Here is a 19,196-nt window from a genome sequence, read left to right as displayed (position 1 = left end):
TCTTGCAGGAGGCCCAGAAAAGCTGGGTTGACCCAGGGGTTGTGAGAGGAGAACACAGATGTGTGTGCTTGGGGGGTTGGGGGGCAAAATTTTCAGTACCAAGTGCATTTTTTAGAATGCATTTTATTACTGGCTTATTTCTAGTTTGCAAATAGAGCATTCACCTCATTTGGGGAAAAAAAATTTGGGGGGGAGGCTCATAAAAATCCCATAAGGTTAATCATTTTGTTATATACTTTTTGCATCATCATTACATTCATGCTAGGGATAACAATGCCTCCGACTTTGATTTCTATGTGTGGTGGCGTGCTTAATAAAATACAAAATTATAAAACATTCCAATTTTTTTTTAACAAGGAAAGTATCTAATTTGATACAATTTACACACAACTTTTAATTTAAGTAATAGAAGCCATGAAATTATTTCCCCCTTTTTTTTTTTTTTGGCCCTGCCCTCAGCAGGCAGAATTTCCCCAGCCAGGGATGGAACCTGTGCCACAGCAGTCACAACACCCTTAACCTGCTGTGCCACAAGGGAACTCTGATGGTCTTAGCATCTTGTATGAGTTATATCCATTGAGTCGGACAATCAGATTGAATATTTTAATGGACATCATTATAGAGAATTTTGAACATACACACAGAAAGGACAATAGTTTGATGGACTTAATGTGCCCCTCAATCAGCCGTCACATTTTCACCTATAGTCACGCCCACCTTCTCCACTTCTCCATTACCATTAGTATTTTTTTTTTTTGGTCTTTTTTATCCTTTTAGGGCCACACCCATGGCATATGGAGGGTCCCAGGCTAGGGGTGTAAGCAGAGCTGTAGCTGCCGGCCTACACCACAGCCACAGCAAGGCCAGATCCTAGCCTCGTCTGCGACCTACACCAAAGCTCACAGCAATGCCAGATCCTTAACCCACTGAGCAAGGCCGGGGATCGAACCTGCAACCTCATGGTTCCTAGTCAGATTTGTTTCCACTGTGCCATGACGGGAACTCCTCCATTAGTATTTTGAAGAAATCACAGATACATAATTTTTTTGTGTGCATGTCTTTTTAGGGCCATACCCACGGCATATGGAGGTTCCCAGGCTGGAGGTCTAATTGGAGCTGTAGCTGCCGGCCTACACCACAGCCACAGCAATGGCGGGATCCGAGCCACATCTGCAACCTACACCACAGTTCACGGCAATGCCGGATCCTTAACCCACTGAGCGAGGCCAGGGATCGAACTCGAAACCCCGTGGTTCCTAGTCGGATTCGTTAACCACTGAACCACAACGAGACTCCTATAGATACATAATTTTATCTATAAATATAATACATATGTCTCCAAGCTATTTTTAACAACCATTTCATATCTAAGAAGTAACAATACTTGCTTAATATCAAATATTTCAGTCAGATTATTTCCAGCTATCTTTTATGCATTTCATTTTCTAATAGTTCCCATTCCACTATTCTTCTTACAGCTTTTCCAAATGGAAAAAAACAGAACAGGTTGTTTTTCTCTGTAGTTTCCTACAGCCTGTGTTTTCCTGATTGAAATTAACTTTGAATTCCTACTTGTTCCTTAAAAAGGTTTCAAATAGATGACACATATGCAGCATTTAGAATAAAATATATTGCTTCAGAAGATTGCCTGTCACTTCTGGCAATGCAAATTAGAGCTGTTACAGCTATGGGGCTATTACATATTTATATGCTATGTAGAGCTGCTATATAGTTACATGTTATATAGGTCTGTTGTATGTTATATAGAGCTGTTATGTAGTTAAAGCTGTTTTGGCTGAAACAGCAAAGTTTTTACCATAAATAATAGGGAGAGATTAAGTGACTAGCATTTGCATTGTGAAGAAATTGTACTGAGACATCAAATGTTCTATTTGTCAATTGAAAAAAATTACAAAAATTTGAATACAAAATTAGATATGAAAGGGAATATTTATTTAGAGTGAGAAATCAATGCCAATTTTCTTTTTAAGGCCACAGCTACAGCATATGAAAGTTCCCAGGCTGGGGCGAATCAGAGCTGCATCTGCCAGCCACAGCCACAGCAACACCAACACCAGATCCTTAACCTAACAAGTGAGGCCAGGGATCGAACCCACATCCTCATGGATACTAGTCAGGTTCTTAACCTGTTGAGCCACAACAGGAGCTCCTATTTCATTCTTAAATAACCAGACTTACTTACTAGTGGGACGTTTGTGCCTGTTGGTCACTGCACAACTTTTCAAACTTTGGGAATCAGATTGGACAACGCGCACGCATTTTTGTGCATTACTTGCTTTTCTTTCTGCCACAGCTGGAAAACTTAGCTTCACCAAGAAATTACATAATGGAAAGGAATGTCACACCATCTAGTAATGAAATTGTGAACTACCTAAGCTAGTGGTTCATGCTGTACCCCACAGAGGTCACTGTCTTTCCCTCACAATTAAAATAATCCCACGTGGCTGCAAGGGCATAGGTTTGGAAACCCTAATGAAAAGAGCAAACAAATAAAAGACCCAGGAAGAGACCACCCTCTGTAGCCAAAGCACCAGGAAAGGGGAAGCTGGGCAGGACAGAACACTTTTGGCAATACCTGCCCTAAGCCAAATACCAGAAATAAATCATGCCCTTTCCTCTCTCTATGGGTCCTAGGCCCAGCACAGTGTGCGCAGAGCTCTCACCTCCATCCTCGTCCTCTAGTCATAAGCTGACACACCTCCCCCTCCCTACCAGTCCAGGGTTAAGGTGTCCACAGAGACTGTGAGTGATGCCCAAACTTTCACCAAATAGGGGAACCAGCTGCCAAGTTGGAAGATACAAAGAGGAACTAGATTCTCATAGTTCCTAAAACAGCCCAGACTATAATCAAATATTACTCATCGCACCAAGAATCAGGAACATCTTATCTCACCTGAATGAGAAAAGGATCTGTGCAAGACAACTTTATAAGTCAACTATACTTCAATAAAATTTATTTTTTAAAAAATAGGAGAATCTGTGCAAGATTTTAAGCAACCATCATAAAAATGCTCCAGCGAGCAATTATGAACAGTCTTGAAACAAATGAAAAAGTCACAGAAAACAAATAGAGAAGAAAAGAACCAACTGAATTTTTCAAGCTGGAAAATATAACTAAAAAGCTCTGAGGGGTTCCCGTCGTGGCGCAGTGGTTAACGAATCCGACTAGGAACCATGAGGTTGCAGGTTCGGTCCCTGCCCTTGCTCAGTGGGTTAACGATGCGGCGTTGCCGTGAGCTGTGGTGTAGGTCGCAGACGCAGCTCGGATCCCGCGTTGCTGTGGCTCTGGCGTGGGCCGGTGGCTACAGCTCCGATTCAACCCCTGGCCTGGGAACCTCCATATGCCGCGGGAGCAGCCCAAGAAATAGCAACAACAACAACAACAACAACAACAACAAAGACAAAAGACAAAAAAAAAAAAAAAAAAGCTCTGAGTTCCCTTTGTTGCTCAGCGGTTAACAAACCCAACTGGGATCCATGAAGATGTGGGTTCAATCCCTGGCCCCACTCAGTGAGTTAAGGATCCAGTGTTGCTGTGAGCTGTGGCGTAGGTCGCAGAAGCGGCTCAGATCCCAAGTTGCTGTGGCTGTGGTGTAGGTTGGCAGCAATACCTCTGGACCCCAGGCTAGGAGTCGAATCACAGCTATAGCTGCCAGCCTACACTATAGCCACAGCAACGCAGGATCCAAGCTGCATCTGTGACCTACACCACAGCTCAGGACAACACCAGATCCTTAACCCACTGAGTGAGGGCAGGGATTGAACCCGCAACCTCATGGCTCCTAGTCAGATTTGTTCCCACTGTGCCACAATAGGAACTCCCCGGTGTTACCTTCTTGTGTTCAGATTACAATACCTTGTGCTATCATTCAATTACAGCAACTAGTAAGATTTTTTAGAAGTAGTCATTGCCAAGTGTTGGGCCAAGGAGAGCAAGATGGGCCTTGAGCAAGTGAATTCAGTCAAGTTACAGGATACAAAATCAGTATATGAAAATCTGTTGTGTTTCTGTATGCTAATAATGAACAATCAGTAAGAGAAATTTAGAAAATAATCCCATTTAAACTGTATCAAAAAGAATAAAATACCTAGGAATGAATTTAACCAAGGATGTGGAAAATCTATTCTCTGAAAACTACAGGACATTGATGGAAGAAATTGAAGAAGACACAAGTAAGTGAAAAGATGTCCATGCTCCTGCATTGGAAGAACAAATATGGTTAAAATGCTCATATCACCCCCAAGCAATCTACAAAGTCAATGCAATCCCTGTCGAAATTCCAAGGCATTTTTCACAGAACTAGAATAAAAAATCCTCAAATTTATATGGAACCACAAAAGACCTCAAATGGCCAAAGCCATCTTCAGAAAGAAGAACAGAGCTGGAGACATCAAGATCCCTGAAATTCAAACTATACTTCAAAGCTATAGTCATCAGGACATATGCTATTGGCATAAAAACAAACACATAAATCAATGGAACAGAGTAGAGAGCCCAGAAATAAATCCACGCACACATGGTCAATTAGTTTATGACAAAGGAGGCAAGAATACACCATAGGGATAATTCAGTGTTTTCAGTAAATGGTGTTGGGAAAACTGGACAGTCACATGCAAAGAGAATGAAACTGGACCACTATCTTATACCATACACGGAAACGAACTCAAAATTGATTAAAGATTTGAATTTAATATCTGACACCATAAAACTCCTAGAGGAAAACATAGGTGGTGAGTTCCTTGACATTAAGCTTGATAATGATCGTTCGGATTTGACATGGAAAGGAAAGAAAACAAGAGTGACAGGGGTGGTGACGACGACAATGATATGAGGAGGAGACCAATCAGGAAGCTTCTGCACAGAAAAGAATCAGCGGAAAAGGCAGCCTACCTAGTGGGAGAAAGATTTGTAAATCATGTATCTGTAAGGGGTTAATATCCAAAATATACCCAAACTATGTAAGGAACTCACACGATTCAATAGCAAAATAATGAAACAATCTGATTTTATTTTATTTTGTCTTTTGTCTTTTTTGTTGTTGTTGTTGTTGCTATTTCTTGGGCCGCTCCTGCGGCATATGGAGGTTCCCAGGCGAGGGGTCAAATCGGAGCTGTAGCCGCCGGCCTACACCAGAGCCACAGCAACGCGGGATCCGAGCCGCGTCTGCGACCTACACCACAGCTCACGGCAACGCCGGATCCTTAACCCACTGAGCGAGGGCAGGGACCGAACCCGCAACCTCATGGTTCCTAGTCGGATTCGTTAACCACTGCGCCACGACGGGAACTCCTGAGACAATCTGATTTTAAAATCAGAGGATTTGCAATAGCCAAGACATGGAAACAACCTGAATGTCCATCGAGAGAGGAGTGGATCAAGAAGATGTGGTACACATACACAATGGAATATTACTCAGCCATTAAAACGAACAAAATACCGGCATCTTTGGCAACATGGATAGACCCAGAAATTATCATGTTAAGTGAAGTCACTCAGACAATGAGACCCCAACATCAAATGCTATCACTGACATGTGGAATCTGTAAAAAGGACACAATGAACTTCTTTGCAGAAGAGATACTGACTCACAGACTTTGAAAAACGTATGGTTTCTAAAGGAGGCAGTTTGGGGGGTGGGAGGGATGTGCTGGGGTTGTGGGATGGAATTCCTATAAAATTGGATTGTGATGATCATTGTACAATATAAATGTAATAAATTCATTGAGTAATTTGAAAAAATGGGCAGAGGATCTAAATAGACATTTTTCCAAAGAAGACAAACATATGGCCAACAGGTACATGAAAAGATGCCCAACATCAGTAATCATCAAGGAAATAAGAATCAAAACAACAATGGGATATCACCTCGCACCAGCTAGAATGACCATTATCAAAAAACAAGAAATAGGAGTGCCCGTCGTGGCCCAGTGGAAACCAGTCTGACAGTATCCAGGAGGACACAGGTTTGAATCCTGACATCGTTCGGTGGGTTAACGATCTGGCATTGCCCTGAGCTGTGGTGTAGGTCGAAGATACGGCTTGGATCTGTCATTGCTGTGGCTGCGGTGTAGGCCAGTAGCTACTCCCGATTCAACACCTAGCCTGGGAACCTCCATATGCTGTGGGTGCAGCCCTAAAAAAAAAAAGAAAGAAAAATAGCAAGTGTTGGCAAAGATTTGAAGAAAAGGGAACACTTGCATACTATTGGTGGGAATGTAAACTGGTGCAGCCACTGTGGAAAACACGACGGAGACTTCCTCAGAGAATTAAAAATAGAGCCACCATATGATCCAACGATTCCACTCTTGGATATTTATCCTAAGAAAATGGAAACACTAGTTTTAAAAGACACATGCACCCCTATGTTCATTGCAGTATTATTCACAATAGCCAAGACATGGAAACAACCCAGATGTCCACTGATGAGTAAAGAAGATGTTATGTACACGCACACACACTTCAGCCATAAAAAAGGAATGAAATCCTTCTATTTGTGCCAACATGGATAAACCTTGAGGACATTATACTAAGTAAAATAAGTCAGATAGAAAAAGATAATGATCATATGATCTCACTTATATGTGGACTCTAGACACACACAAAAGAGCCAGGCTGATGGACACACAGAAGAGACCGGTGAGGAGTCTGAGGGGTGGGCTGGACAGGGGTCAGAAAAACTCCGAAGGGCGAGAGAGAGGTGGGGAAAGCAGTTCTGCTGCTTGCAGCGACCAGGGATGGATGGCTTGACTCACTTTAACGTTTCATTTCTTCTAAACCTCCTGGTCCCTACAAGGAGAACATACTTACCACCAATTCCTATATTTTTACCAGTTTCATTTGAAGACTCATACATCTCATACTTAAGACGTTCACTGGTTTTAAAAAAACACTGTCCAAGACTTCTTCCTGATCCTGTCTGCACAGCATATAAACAACCTCATGGCTACCCTGGCAGCTCAGGGAGATATTTCCCCTAAATATCCAGAAAAGCCTACTACCGCATCTCAGCCGACTCCTTAGATTTAGAACATGCAGACGATCATAGGATTACAAGCATTATTACAAAATAAGCCCTATCACCTCTCCTTGCTGACAAAAATAGACTGGAACTCTGGAAAGGAAAGCTTGCCCTTCATCCAAGAATCTCAACTGATTGTGAGCTGCTGCACTGTGAATTTACCAGGACTCAGCATGACTCTGTGTTCATTCTAAGTTAACACATCATCAATTCTTCAAAACTCAGCTGTTGCTGGCATATCATCTTCCAAAGACAGTAAATAAATTGCGACATACATTCTAAACACCAAATAATACCATCCTGATGTACAACGCAGAACCATGTGACAATACCACGAGCCGCCACTTCTTTAGGGAACTGCTGTTCCCACAGACGCCAGGAAGAGTCAGCAGCCAGCAGTGATCAAGCACCAGGCACACTCGATAGACGTGATGTCAAGTTTACTCCACACACAGACTGTGGCATTATTACTCCCATTTCACAGATGTGGAAACGGAGGTTCCGGGTTTCAATAACTTGCCCAAAGTCACCAGTGAAGGAGCAGCATCTGAGTTCCAGCCCCAGCTTAATTCCAAATCCTCCTTAGAGAACAGAAGATACAATTCGCATTACCTTTAAAGATCAAGCATGAGATTGCAAAGGCAGCTGTTATAGGCTATGTTTCCAGACACAGAGGGGAGGCCCTCTTCCGCCCCCTTTCCGGAGCCTGGGTCTCCTTTCTTGTCCCACTTTGAACTCCCTGCACTCCTGCGTTATCCCAAGTGTTGCTCCCCCTGACCCCCAACCCCACTGGGCAGCTGAAGCCAATGGGAAAGTGGCGAGGCACCAAACTGCCAGCCAGGAAACTGGCTCAGGCCCCGCTCTCTTCCTATTTGCCCGACCTCCCTGGGTTTTTTGTTGTAAAGTAAGAGCCTGGGCTAGGTTCATGGTTTCCCTATGTCTCTCCAGGAGCCTAAATAAAAGATAACCTGACTTTCCTGCGAGCATGACCTCAGCGGTCTCCTAGCCTAAAGTACGATGATTTGCAGTGAATTCTTTTTTTTTTTTTTCTTTTTTGCTATTTCTTTGGGCTGCTCCAGAGGCACATGGAGGTTCCCAGGCTAGGGGTCGAATCGGAGAGCTGCAGCCCCCGGCCTACGCCAGAGCCACAGCAACGCGGGATCCGAGCTGCTTCTGCAACCTACACCACAGCTCACAGCAACGCGGATCGTTAACCCGCTGAGCAAGGGCAGGGATCGAACCCTCGACCTCACCGTTCCTAGTCGGATTCGTTAACCACTGCGCCACGACGGGAATTCCTGCAGTGAATTCTTTCATGAAGCCTTTCTTAACGGCTCACACCAGCCCACCGTGACCACCTCCTCTTCTGAATTCATGGCCCAACACTTGCCATATAAAAGGCTGTCCTGACACGCACAGGGCCCAGGGCGAGAACGCAAGGGAGACCCACATACCATTTTTCTATATCTGTAAAAGTTATAAATCAAACTAATGAGCCGTTATATAAAACATGTTCTATCTTTCAGGGCGACAAATAAATCTTCATGATGCACTGGGAGCCCGGGCTCAAATTTAGACTCCTCGGAGCTCTTGGAGATCTGCTTGGAGAAGGGACAGTGCAGAGGGCCGCTCTTGGTCAGGATTCTGGCCCACAGCGCCCCCCTTTCCTTTCCAACTTGGCTGTGCTCCCGCCGAGAAGGAGAACTGCATGCTTCTGGGTGTGGACACAGCGGCACCCACCCACACCCACACCCACACCCACACCCACACCCACACAGAGCAGTCCCTTGCCCACTGCTGGGTCCTGCCATGTTTGTTCATTCCCTGGAGAACAAATTGGGAAAACAAACACATTCAGACCCTACCAGTTGGCTCAGAACTGTTGCAATGGGGTGTTCTGGACCCTAGAAACCCACAGCTCAGTCCAGAAGATGGGTGGGCACCTCCTGGTTCGAGCACACTCCTTACCTGGAAGGTGGGCTCCAGATGCAAGAAAGCCAGGCTCCCTGAGACGTGTAGGCAGAGCATCTCTTGCGGGAAACTGAAGGCAGTATTAATTTTGCGACCTTCCTTTAATGCTTTGTTACTTTTTTTTTTTTTTGGCCACACCCAAGGCATCTGGAAGTTCCTAGGCCAGGGCAGTGACCCAAGCCACAGCAGTGACAACAGTGGACCTTAACCTGCTGAGCCACCCGGGAACTCCACGCTTTCTTCTTTTTATTTCCCCTTATTTCCCTCTTGGCAGAAAAAAATCTTTTGCTTCCTGTGGGTCCCAGCCTTTCCTGACCTACCAGCTTACGTGAGATAATTGGATATTTTCCTTCCAATTATCCATTTGGATAATTGACAGTGTTTCTTTTGCAAAACATTTTTTTGCCACAGCCACAGCAACGCTGGATCCTCAACCCACTGAGCAAGGCCAGGGATTGAACCCACAACCTCATGGTTCCTAGTCGGGTTCGTTTCCCCTGTGCCACAACAAGAACTTGGAATTTTTTAATTTTGATGAAATCAAAAGGATCAATATTCTTTTTAATCGATTGTGCTTTAGGTATTGTATATAAGAAAAATATTTTCTCATATTCTAAAAGTTTTCATAGGTATAGGTTTTACATTCAGATCTATGATGAATTTTGATTTAACTTTTGTATATGGTGACAGGTATGGATCAGATTTTATTGTTATACATATGGATAAATTTAAAGGTTTTTTATTTTATTTTTTCTCTAAATATTTTCTATTATTTATTTATTTGCTTTTTATGGCTGCACCCATGGCATATGGAGGTTCCCAGGCTAGGGGTCGAATTGGAGCTACAGCTGCTGGCCTACGCCACAGCCACAGCCACATGAGATCTGAGCCAGGTCTGCCACCTACACCACAGCTTATGGCAATGCCAGATCCTTAACCCACTGAGCGAGGCCAGGGATCGAACCCACAACCTCATGGTTCCTAGTCAGATTCATTAACCACTGAACCATGAAGGGAAGTCCTTAAAAGTTTTTTTTTATCTTTTAATTAATTAATTTATTTTTTAGCACTGTACCTGCAGCATTTAGAAGTTCCCAGGCTAGGTGTTGAATTTGTGCTACAGGTGCTGGCCTACACCACAGCCATAGCAATGCCAGGTCCAAGCCGGATCTGCAACCTATATACCACAGCTCACGGCAACGCTGGGTCCTTAACCCACTGAGCAAGGCCAGGGATCAAACCTTCATCCTCATAGATGCTAGTCGGGTTCCTTACCGCTGAGCCACAGTGGGAACTGCTAATTTTTTTAAGTTTAAATTCTTGTTTTGTCACTCTTAAAAAACTATAAATACATTTCAGGCTACAAGTTTTGGGGTGAATATTTTTGATACATCCCTATGTTTTTGATATTTAGTTCCTTTGCTCTCATTTTAATGGCTTATAACTTCTACTTTGTTATATTGTTTAATCTAATCATCTAAAAGACTTTAAGTCATTATAAAATATGCCTCAAATTTCAGAGAACAGGACAACGAATCCCTGCATACAATTTCCCCAGATTCAACAGTTACCGAGATTTTTCCGCATTCATCTCATCTATTCATTTCTGTTTTCTTTCTCTTTATGAAAGTATTTTCAGGAGACTCCTAGACAACGGCTCATTTCCTTTCAGCATACTTCAGTCCCTCAGATAGAAAAAGCATTTCCTTCTTTAACCACAACGTCATTATCACATCTAAGAAAATGAGCAGTAATTCTGCAGAACCATTTTACAATCGGACAGGGATCAAGTTCTCCTGATCGTCTCAAACTTTTTGTACACATTGTTTATTCAAATGCAGATGAGTCAGAGCCCATGCGTTGCGTTTGGCGGTTGTGCTTTTTGAAGACTTTCCCGCTCCCCCGTTCCCTGCCATTGGCTTGTTCAATCAGCCAGACCCGTTGTCCCCAAAGAATGTCCCAGGTTCTGATTTGTTTCTTTGTATCTCTGGTTTGACTTAACTTCGTTTGAATGCCCTGTGGGTCTTCGAGCCTGTCCTAGAGGCTCGATTAAAGTTTAACTTTGTTTAGGCTAGAATACAGTTGGTGCCCTGTTCTTCAGATTGCATTACACCTAACGTCTGTTTTCTATTTTTGGTGATGCTAAGATTGATCTAAGGGTGTGGGTGGTGACAGCCGGATCCCTTCGTTATAGCTCCCCACCAATCATTGGTCAAGTGATAGTATCCCCTGATGACTGCCGCCTGACTCAATTATTTCATTGGGGGCGGCAAAGTATGTACGTATTAGCTGAAGTGCCTCTGGAAATAAAAACCATCACTCTTCAGTTAAGGCTATTTAATTAGCCCAAAAGGCATAATTAAAGTGCATCTTTCTTTCCTTCTAATTGCCAACTTTCAGAGTAAGAAATTGGAGCCCTGGCACTTCCAGTGATATCCAATCAGCTGGGGCCTCTCTATTTTTCCCTCTCCCACATATTTAATTGGTCAAATTAATGGAATGAATACACGTTTCTTGTAACCCCCCAATTGTGCCCCTTTGTGAGTTGAGGGCCCCCTCGAGCCTGCAGCTTTGCTTCACTGATGAGGTGGGAATTAAATTTCCCTCAGAGAGCTGGCAGCCACTTCTCCTGGAAAAGCTGTGATGCTGCTGGGGCCAGGTGGGCTGAATCCTTTACAAGCAAAAGCCCTGTTGGGTTCTCCCCACCTTGCAGTGAGGTCACCCACCTCGAATGGGGAGAGCAGGCTGGAGAGTCACGTGGCCTCAGGTGTGCAGTTTCAACTTGAGCAAAAGAGCCAGTCAGCAGCAGCTGCTTTTCAAAAGTGGGGGTAGGGGTACCTGGCGGTCACATGAAGGGGTGACAAGTGTGAAGCCTCTCGACCTCTCGGAAGGCATCTGAGTAGAGCCTGCCTCTTTTGTCTCGAGACTCCGAGGACTAGAATCAGTAGCCACAGTGACTCAGAGCTCAGAGCAGGCAGGAGGGGAGTCCCCAAGGGTACCCGTACTTCTCCACACGATCAGAAACAGTCCCTCTGGCACTGATGGGACAGCAAGTACAAGCATCTAACACACCAAGTCCTGCCACACATCCAGATATAACAGCAGTGACACCAGCAATATGCACTAACTTTCCACCCTATTAGAGAAATAGAAATTGAACATACTTGCGGAAAGGGAAATATGCGGGCATCTTTCTGCTTGGGTCCAATCAAGAGAAAGAAGCCGCACCTTACCAGGGAAGCTGAACCTAAAGAATGCATAACTGAACAGGAGACTGGCGTAACAAGGCCCAGGCGACCAAGAAGAACACTGAAGAGTGGAGAAGCAGCAGGAACAGGGAGAAGCCACTACACTTAGGGCTGAGAGGGAACTCCTCTTTCCCACTCACCCCCGCCAGCAGGGCTGCAGTCCGCATCTTGCTGAGAGGCCAGGGCCGTGGCTTGCTGGAGGAGAGAGGCTGCCGTGGGGTCGTGCTGGTCCTGTTTGTTGCAAACGTTCCCCAGAAGCTGCCCGGGAAAGGCGTTCATGGGGAAGGACTGAGCTACCACGCTGACCAAAGGTGCCGGAGGCGGGGGTGCGTTCCCCCTCTTGCAGGAAGGGGGACCCCTTCCCGGCCCTGAGCGTGGGCTCTTGTCTAACAGCTGGAAATGAATCGTCCGAGGAGACGCACATGCTGACAAAGCAAAAGACTTTCCTGGGACGGGGCGCCCAGGAGGAGAGCAGCAGGCCGAGGGAACCCAGGAGAACTGCTCCGCCACGGGGCTCGCAGTCTCAGGCTTTCTGGGACTGGGGCTCGTTTCCTGGCTGTCTCCGACCAGTCGTCTTGCTCGGCCCGTCCTTGGTCTGGCCCAGGGTCCTTCCTGGTGGTGGGTACACCTCTCAGCCAATGTGGATTCCAGCGCCAAGGATCCTGGGAGGTTGGTGGTCTCCTCCCTCCTACTGGCCCTTCCCAAATCCTCCCGGTGAGCCTTCAGGGCAGCATCCTGTCCCTTGTCAGGGGCTCCTGCTGTGAGACAAGTCACACAAGTGGCTATGGTTGTCTTGGCCAAGGTGGGCAGTTTCGCCAGTGGTCCCCTCGCATTGCCACGGGTGCTGCTGGCTGCCAAGCTCTGCAGGCTAAGAGCACTGGGAAAGCTGGGAACTGGGGAAGCCACCTGCTCTAAAGGAGCCTCAGCTGGGGAAGGGGCAGGGCTGAGGGGGCACACCTGTCCTCCTGTGCCCTCTACAGACAAAGAGTAGCATTGCTTCAGCTGGCACAAGAAAAATAGTTCCAGGATGTTTAAAGGACCCACTTCTCTTTTCACAGAGCAAACAAGAAAGGCTGACTGTGGAGCTGAAAGGCAGGAAGTCCACGATTGGCGCGGTGTACCTGTTGAAAGGGATCTTTGCTTGTATTGATATCTTGAAAAAACCCCAGAAGCACACACGATAAAAGGTTAGGTTAAAATGCGGTGGAACTTTGGGTGTTTATTATATCCATTTTGTAACTTTCTAGCTATTTTAACTTTAGCAAAGAAAAGTCTTGGTGAGAAAAAGTGATTGATCTATTCCTGGAGCTTGAGAAGCCTTGAGCTAGTGGATCAATTTCTCTACATCTAACAACACGGATCGACATCAACTTTGGAAACATGTGTGGTCTGAGTTCTGTGGACGAAATAAGAAGTTGTTCCCATCATTTGTTCATAACTTTATTTATTCATTAAACATTGAAGAGCCTCTTTTCCACGCTAATAACCATCCCGGGTCCCAAGCCTCAAGTTCCTCACATCCAGCGGGCGACAGCCAAAATCTTGGATGGTTAAATTGGACCATCACTGAGAAAGGTTTATACACAGAAGAAGTTTGGGAAAGGTCCCCTGGGAGAGTGAGGCCCGAGTTGTGCTGGAAGAAATCATCCGAATTGTCCAGGAGAGAATATGTCTGAGAGAAAAACAATTGTTTGAAAAAAAAAAAAGTCGAGCTCAAATTTTCACCTATAAATTAATTAAACCAAGAATTCCCGCTGTAGTGCAGCACGTTAAGGACCTGGCATTGCTGCAGCTGTGACATAAGTCATAGCTCTGGCTTAGATTCGATCCTTGGCCCGGGAACTTCCTTATACTGTGGGTGTGACCGAATTTAAATTAATTAAACTAAGAGCATGGATAAATGTGTACGCTAGATAAGAAACATCTATAAAAGTATAAAAATGAGATATGTTCTAAATAAAAGGGGTAGTATGTTTGATAGAGTTGAAGCATTGATAAATGTTTTATGTTTCTACAGCTCTGTGCCGGAAGAGCTGAGAGAGAGAGACAGAGGGTCGGGAGGGAAGGATGGAGGGAGGGAGCGAGGGGGGGAGAGAGAGAGAGAAAGGGGGGGGCTCTATTTGGGTTACATCAGTTTTCTGATTATCTGCAATGCCAACGGTTTCAAATGATTGGAATAACACAGCATGCATTTCAGACTAGAAGCAACACATCCTGGGACAGGTAGCACATACGTCTTTCAAGAAATGTGCATTTTGTCACATTCATCTTGTCTGTGAAAGAACATTTGCCTGTGCTGTCTATCCTGGGCTTTTCAAAGCGATGCTGCAAGATAGGATCGCTGTTTTCCATGTATGTGTAATTGGGTATTTCCGACCTTATTGTCTATGTGTTGAGGCATCCTGCAATCCTTCCCTCCAGGAGAAGTCACTGGGTTGTTCTTCCAATACGTAGAGTGATTCATACATCTGGAATGAAAACATGATTCCCAAACCGGTTCCACTGATAATGCCACCGTTACTGCCGTGCTGGGCACAAGACCAGGACTGTAACTAAATCAGCTGGTCTTTTGACACACGTGTAAAGCACTTAAGCGGCCCTGCGGTTCGGGGTTTCAACTTGCACTGACTTGATGATTGAATTCTGATTTCTACTCAGGGTTTTCTATTAACACCGAGAGGAGGGATTAGTAAAGCATTGACTTGTGACATTTTTTTCTCGCAGAAAATGAAAATGGAACCCACCCTGCCGATTGCCATGAAAACCTCAACTGAAATGTTAGCTCTTGGGGCTTTTGGCCGTCATTTACTTTTGTAATGAATCGTTTTACCTTTTTGGGGGGATTTTTAGGTTCACAGCAAGTACAGAGCTCCCCTGTACCCCCGTCCCTCAAGTTCATTCTTAATGTTGCACATTCTATCACGTTTGACATATATGACATGTACCCAGCATTATAGTATCATACAACAGCGTTTCACTGCTCTAAAACCCCTAGGTGCTTAATTTTCCTTCTTATCTCTACCTCTCCCCTAACCCCTAACAACCTCTGATCTTCTTACTGTCCCTATAATTTCCTTTTCCAGACGTCATATAACTCTCAGATTGGCTTCTTTCACTTGGTAATAAGCCATTAAGATTCTCCATGTCTTTTTTAACTCCTTTCTTTTGAGCACTGAATAATATTCCATTATCTGGATGAATCGCAATTTGTCTATCCATTCATCTACCTCAAAGTCCCTCTTGGTTGTCTCCACGTTGTGGCAACCATGAGTTTGTGAGGAAAGCTTCCTATCAAACGTCCATATAAAAGCTTTTGTGTGGATGTAAATTTTCAGCTGCTTTGGGTAAACCAAGGAGCAAGGCTGTCGGATGGCATGGTAAGAATCTGTTTTGCAGGAAACCACCAAACTGTCTTGCAAGGAGTCTGAACCATTCCGCGTTCCCACTGGCCGGGAACGAGCGTTCCCGTGGCCCCACATCTTCACCAGCATTTGGTGGCGTCTGTGTCCTGGCATTTGGTCATTCTAACAGGTGGACCGTGGTACCTCTCTGTGGCTCTGATTAGCATTTCCCTGACGACATCGGATGTGGAACCTCTGTCCATATGATTATCAGCCACCTGTGTATCTTCTTCGCTGAGGTGTCTGTGAAAGTGTCAGGCCCATGTTTAAAATTAGGTGTTTTTTTTTTTCCCTTATTGTTGAATTTTAAGAGTTCTTTGTATATTTTGGGTAACAGTCTTTGTCAGATATATCTTTTGCCAATATTTTCCCTCAATCTGCCTGTCTTGTTCTCTTGATATATATTCATCCTTTGCAGAGAAGAAGTCTTTTTTTTTTTTTGTCTTTTCTAGGACTGCTCTGGCGGCATATGGAGGTTCCCAGGCTAGGGGTCGAATCGGAGCTGTAGCCACCAGCCTACGCCACAGCCACAGCAACACGGGATCCAAGCTGCGTCTGCGACTTACACCACAGTTCACGGCAACGCTGGATCCATAACCCACTGAGCGAGGCCAGGGATCGAATCTGCAACCTCGTGGTTCCTAGTCGGATTCGTTAACCACTGAGCCATGACGGGAACTCCGAGAAGAAGTCTTAAGTTTGGATGAAGTCCAGCTTATCGATTATTTCTCTCATGATGAAGTTTGTTTTTATTTGACCCACTATTTTCCTTTTCGCTCTGATAAAGACTGTTGTCCTCTAAGTTTCCTGCTGCCCTTGTGGAGACGATTAACTGAAACTTGCCTCCTCCCCTGCCCCTGGTATTGATGCTGTTTCTGTGGGTCCCACAAAACTGCTGGCGGCATCAAATAGCGTTTATGAATAGGTTTGGAAAAAGTGAAAAGCACGTGTGCCCATGTCAGGTAGCATTAATAGTCCCTTGATAGTGCATGTGCGCACACACACACACACACACTCACACACTCACACTTTTATTTCTTCTTTGGCTAGTGGATCGTATTCATGATACCAATGAAAAAAAGATCAAGTTTTCACTACGATGACAATACCATTTGGAATCTAAGAGCTAAGAGGCAGCAAATGTCATCTTTAAGTCCAGAGCTTGTCGACTTTCATTCTGCCAAAGGGAGAGTAGGTCCATTTCAAGTGCTCCTTCTGCCTCTGGAAGCACCAAGAATTATCTTGTGATTTGGCAACATTTCCCCAGATTATATAAAGATTATATAAAGTAATCAAAAAGTAGGCAGCCGACAGTCCCCAGTGGCTCATTAGGGTAAAGATCTGGTGTCGTCACTGCTGTGGCTCAGGTTGCTGCTGTGGCGAGAGTGTGATCCCTGGCCCGGGAACTTCTGCATGCCATAAAAGAAAAAAAAAAAAAAGACCAAAAAGAAAAAAAAAAAGTAGGCAGCCAAAAACTTAGGAAATATTTTTAAAGTGTTGCAGGAAGTTAGTTGATAAAGTACTTAATATAGCATTATATAATAATTATATAGTTATAATTATATAATACAACCTAGTACCTAGTTATAATAATGATATTAATTATATATAAAATCATGATGAATATATTATTTTTAAAATACTCTGTTTTTAATCTTTTAAAAATGTTTTGTTGAATTAAAGTCTTTAAATTCTATGGTGCTTTACAATTTTCAAGAGTTTCACCCACATGATTTTATATAATCCCACGATAACCCTTTCTTCCCCTAGCCCTGTGCTGCCCCTCGCCACTGGTATATGTATGTGATCCTGCTTCTTTTTTTGCCTTATTCACCAGTGTGTTATATTTTTTAGATTCCACATATATATAATTATTATATAGTTAAAATTATACAATAGAATATATTACAGTTATAATCATTGTATTTATTCTAGTGAATCATGATTATTACATTATTTTTAAAGTACTCTATTTTTCATCTTTTAAAATGTTGTTAATTTGGGTGATTTTCATTTTAAATAAATAAATATTACTTTTGTGCCGAATTTTGTATTTGTAATGAATAACTTTTTTCCTTAAAAAAGACTCTCCCCCCAGGTTGTGTAACATCAGGCCTTGCCCCAAACCTGGCTTTATCCTAGTCCCAGCCCCCACACCCTGTCTGCCCATGACACATCTACTGTCCTCCAAATGCCTCAAAACCCCAAAATCTGTGAATCCCGGGCCTGCACCCAAGTCTAATACACCCAGGCTTGTGGTGGCAGGAACTGGGTCACTTCCTGCTGTGCCTCTGATTTTCAGTGTCATTTACAGCATCTAGGGATGTCCCTTTCTTTCAAGTTTGGATATGCATTTCTAAAGCATCTTTGGAAAGACTCGACTTGGTACTTTACATGTTGGGAGTGGAAAGCAATGCCACCTGCCCCACTGTTGCAGCTGTGAGGCCGGAGGGGGACACATACTTTCTTTGGTAACTTGATTGATGCACCTGCATCGTCGGATCTGAATGCCTCCTGAAAGGAGGAATGATGATGCTTACACAAGCCTTGCCATTTTCAAAGCTGTTTCCTACGCTTGGTCTCACTTTACCCTTAAAAGGACGCACAGAGCAAGTGTGTGAGAGGTGTGGTCACCTCTAACCGATGCAGGAAACGGAGCCCGGGAGGTGACTTCCCTGAGATCACCCAGTTGGAAAACAGGAGGGCTAGGGATCCAGGCGACGGCTTGTCCCTCTCGCTCCACCCTGGCCCTCTCCCCCTTTTCACTTGGATCAGTAATGAAACCATTCCGCGTTATCTCCTCCATCCCGACAGCCCAGCCCTGGAAGCGAACATGTGCTTCTCAAACCAAGTCTGGCCTGGAATGAGGGGAAAGAATGAAAGGAATTCTCCCTTATGGCACATCCCAGAATAGTCCCACCAGGTAAACATTCTTTCCTAATAGAAATCTGTTGGGAAAAAATTATTATCTTTCTGAACACGGGTCAACTGCTGTTGCTAAAATCAGAGCATGACTGGGTACCGCTAAGCCCCTCTAAAAAGTGCCATTCCCAAGCAGCTGATGGCGCTATGGAAAGAAGTGATGGCCTTGGAGGCATCTGCTTCTGGCGGGGAGTTGGGAGGGCTGCTGTAGTCATTTCTGCTCCCGGGGTCTGACGATGAACTTGGAACTGATCCAGCATCTCTCATCCTCAGTCTCAAAGCCGAATTACTGTGAAGGGATTTTTTTTCCCCCCCGCCCCCCGCACTGCTAGAGTCCTTTGGTTCCATCTCCCCCAGGATTCAGAGGAGCCGCAGAAAGCTATCCTTTACCAGCGTTTAAATGAAGAGGAATGGGATTAGCAAACGAACCCTTATTTCAGAGACCCTTCGTTGTCAGAATTTCCTACCTAAACCCACTTCCTGAGCAGATGCTTCTCCCTGTAACTGACACCCCAGGCTGAAAGCTCTGAAGCACATTTAGTGATTTTTGACGGCACAAACACTGGCCATTTCCAATTCTGACGTGCAGTCAAAGACCGCACACCGTTGCAGTC

This window comes from Phacochoerus africanus, chromosome 13 (genome assembly GCF_016906955.1).
Source record: "Phacochoerus africanus isolate WHEZ1 chromosome 13, ROS_Pafr_v1, whole genome shotgun sequence".
Lineage (NCBI taxonomy): Eukaryota > Metazoa > Chordata > Mammalia > Artiodactyla > Suidae > Phacochoerus > Phacochoerus africanus.
Note: the sequence above shows the minus strand (reverse complement) of the source record.